The 4209-nt window shown below is 34.5% G+C and overlaps 1 non-coding gene across 1 annotated transcript; it reads left to right on the forward strand.

Moving 5' to 3' along the window:
- Positions 1-3668: 3668 nt before the first annotated feature.
- On the forward strand, positions 3669-3775 carry LOC113723467 (small nucleolar RNA R71). Its single transcript, XR_003457026.1, has one exon. It is a non-coding gene; the product is annotated as a small nucleolar RNA R71 (small nucleolar RNA).
- The last annotated feature ends 434 nt before the right edge of the window (positions 3776-4209 follow it).

Genomic DNA, 4209 nt, shown 5'->3' on the forward strand with positions numbered 1-4209 from the left:
AAAGTTCCAGTCGTAAACATTCCAAAAACGTAACAGAATTTGACGGTCAAAACAGGTCTGAGTATTTCATTTATAGCTCAGGATATACTAATCCGTTTAACCTGAAAATTTACAGGAATATCCAGGACTTAAGGGGCTACAATGTTGAAGAAGGAAACTTTGTCCAATTTTAAATGTAACAAGGTCAAAAATGCAAGACACTATACCAGAATCGCAAAACAGGATCACAAACCGTATTTGACCTCAATATGCGGTAATGGCACCAAATTCACTACGGTTTTCGGATGGGGGTGTAAGACCCACCGTTTCGAAGCTAATAAACAGGGCTACAACAATGTAGAAGGCCACTCAGTCCAAATCCTAGCACAACTAGGTCAAATATGCAAAATACAAAACCAGAATTACCAAAACAGGTTTGCAAATCACATAATACTGTAATGAGTCCAACTCAGTCTATACAAGTCCAAATGCATTGATTCCAAAGGCATATGGTAGCTAAGACATTCCTCTATATTTCATCAGAAGACACCAACATCTAAAACCAAAGAAATTCCAGTCAAAATGGCCAATTAAAAGTGCAGTTTTCGCATTCTGATCAACCCAGAACAGCAACAACAAAATCGACATATCTCACTCTACACTAATCCAAATGACCTGAAATTTTACAAGCACCTCAAACACATCAATACCTACAACTTTTATGTTTTAAGCAAAGTCCAATTCGGCCTCTAACCTTATGATCCAAAACCGGACAGAATTAGGGGTTTTGAAACCCTAACATTTCACATTTCAATCCAAATCCAAAATTGGTTGCAATTATCAACAATTCACATCCACTAGAGTCATAACCCCTCATTATCAACCATCATAAACAACCACAACACCATGATCACAATAAACCAGAAAATTCCTCAAAAAAATAAAAACTTTACTAAATCACTTCAAATCAAGAAATAAATCACAAAAGGCTTCACTATCACTACCATTAGGCACAATTTAAGCATCATTAGGTGTAAGGGAATAGTCAATCATCACTTACCTAAGAAACAAGAGAAGAGGAGTTGTAGACCACCTTAGCTCTTCCAAAAACTTCACCAAACTCACCACCAACACCAAATGGAAAAGTTGTATGGAATGGAAACTAGTTTATGTGATTGATTTGGATGATTTGAGCTAGAGGAAAACTTGAAGATTGAAGAAGTTTTCTTCCTTCTTGGCAAGAGAGAGAGCCGGCCACAAGGTGAAAGAAAATGGTGATTTTTTTGTGAAATTTTAGATATTTAACCAATTTTGGTCAAAAGTCAAAAAATGAAATAGTAATTCATAAGTCTTCTCCAATGAAATGGTGACACTTGTCACCTCAATTAATGCATTCCTATCCCTTCCTTTTCCCTCTCCCATCAATCAAATCTCACTCTCTACTTATCTCTTAACACCCGATAAATTTCACCCAATATCCGAAACTTAACCTTATTGGCCGAATTTTTCCGAACTTTTCGCACTAGTGGGTCCCACATCCAATATACGTTCTTATTTTCTCAAAATCTAACCGATACTAGAAAAATCATCTAAAAACTCTATTTACTCATAAAAATTATCTGGGGAACTTTTCTAATAAAGAAAATGTGGAAAAAGGCGGGCGATAAATAAAACTCCACTTAAGCTTGCTAATATAGTAACACTAGAGGTTTGTTAATCATTCAAACTTACTAAATCTTTGTAATTAAAACAAATCCTATATTTACCTATGTCAAGGCACACACTAGAATACCGAATATAAACTATAGCTTGAACCTTATAATCATAATACGTAAACTAGGATTTTCAAGTTCAACCGAATTAGGGTTTCCTTCCTAGCCATAAAACCCTGATTTTTTCTATACCGAATATCAAATAACCCTAATATCGACTTACGAACGGACTGGGGCCTCACAGGGGGAGTCCTTTTCCTTGACCAATAGTCTCATAAACATTACCTCTTCTATAAAGTGTTTGAAAATCCAAATATTTGATCAATACTTCAATTTCTTCATCATTTCCCTCCTACATTCCTGCACTCATTAAACAAAGCTCAAGAGGATCAAAATCAAGATTGACTTGATTCAACTCTTGAGTTAGTTTTTCAATAGTGCCAATGAAACAAGCATGGCCAGTAAAAGAATGGTATTTTTCCTTCAAGTTAAATACTACCTCTTCTTCATCTACTTGAAATTTGAGTTTGTCATTTTTGACATCAATGATAGTACCCACAATTGCTAAAAATGGTCTATCAAGAATATCTTTCTCCATATCTAATACCATAAAATTCACAGGAATGATGAATTTTTAAACTTTAATCAACACATTTTCCAAAACTTTTAATGAATATCTAATAGACCGATCAGCTAACTGTAAAGTAATATTAGTGCGTTTTAATTCATGTAAACCTAATTGTCCAACCACAGTCAAAAAAATTAATGATACACTAGCATCAAGGTCACATAATGCCTTAGAAAATTCAATGTTATCGATGATGTAGGGTATAGAAAAACTCCCCGGATCTTTCAATTTTGGCAGCAGCTTGTTTTGTATAACGACACCGTGCTCCTCCATTAATGCTATCGTTTTGTGATCCTCCAATTTTCTCTTTCACATTATGATTTTCTTGAGAAATTTTGCATATAAAGGGATCTATAAAATAATATCAGTGAAAGGAATATTAATATGCAATTACTTGAAAATTTTGACAAACTTTTCAAAATCTTTGTCAAACTTATTTGGCTTGAGTTGTTGAGGAAATGGAACTGCCAGAGGTATCAGAATGGTAGTGGAGGATGAAGGTTGATTTTCTTTCGACTTTTCCCTACTACATTCCCTCACGCTTATCTCTTGTTCCACTCGCTCATCTCCTTACTTCTCACACTCATTGTTCCCTTCATTTTCTTCCACCGAAGGATCCTTTAATCATTTACCACTATGAAGAGTAATGACCTTGATATGTTTCCTTGGATTCACCTCCGTATTACTAAGTAATTTTTTCCTGATTTTGATTGTTAATAAAATTGACAATTTGACCAATTTGGACCTCTACGTTTCTATACATCCCGGTCAATTGATCCAACAGCCCCTCTAGTCGCTCAAATCTCTCTGAAGTGCCCTTGACAAGCTTTTCTACAGTAATTTTCCAACCCAATTTAGTATCCACTTGTGGTTGTCTCGGTTGGAATTCTGATGGATTAGCCGGTCTTTGAGAATTGTCTTGATCTTTTCACCTAAAATTTGGATGATTTTTTCACCCTGGATTATATGTATTCGATTATGGGTTATTTTGAACATTCCTATTGTAATTATTAATAAATTGAGTTTGCTCAAGATCAACACACTTATTAAGTTACATGTACATTAGATGAACTTGAACCACATTCGACTTGTCTACTTAACACTTCATTATATTACTTATTTGGGCACTAAATATATTGATAGTATCCATTTCGATCATACCTGCTTGGTACCTTGGATTACCTCTTTCATTAGTCCATTGATAATTATTTGTCGCCATTTCCTCTATCAAACTTTGAGATTCTTGGAGTGATTTTGCCATCAAAAGTCCACTTGCGGCTGCATCAATAGTCATTTTAGTAGAAAAGGATAAACTATTATAGAAGATTTGTATGATTAACCAATCGGGAAGTCCATGGTGTGGATATTTTCGAAACAAATCTCTAAACCTTTCACATGTTTCATATAATGATTCTCTCTCCAGTTGACTAAAACTAATAATGTCCATTCTAAACTTAGCCATTTTATCCGGTGAAAAATACTTATTCAAGAATGCTCTAGACAAATCATCCCAAATAGTGAAAATATTAGGAGCATGAAAGTGTAGCCAAATTTTAGCTTTATTTCTTAAAGAAAATGGGAACAACCTTAGCCTTATAACATCCTCACTAACTCTATTCATTTTAATAGTAGCACATATCTTCAAAAATATGGCTAAGTGGCATTTGGATCCTCTACGGCATTAAATCCAAATTGAGATTGTTGAACCATTTGAATTAATGATGATTTAATCTCAAAATTCTTAGCATTTACTGTCGGCCATACTATACTTGTTTGAGATCCTTAGGTTCTCGGTAAAGCAAAATTTCTAAGAGCTCGCTTATTTGCTTCGTTTTCTACTATTTCGTCTTCAAAAGGTAGTTTTATAGCGATTTCCTCTATTTGTTGTTG

Source organism: Coffea arabica, chromosome 8c (genome assembly GCF_036785885.1).
Source record: "Coffea arabica cultivar ET-39 chromosome 8c, Coffea Arabica ET-39 HiFi, whole genome shotgun sequence".
In the NCBI taxonomy this organism is placed as follows: domain Eukaryota; kingdom Viridiplantae; phylum Streptophyta; class Magnoliopsida; order Gentianales; family Rubiaceae; genus Coffea; species Coffea arabica.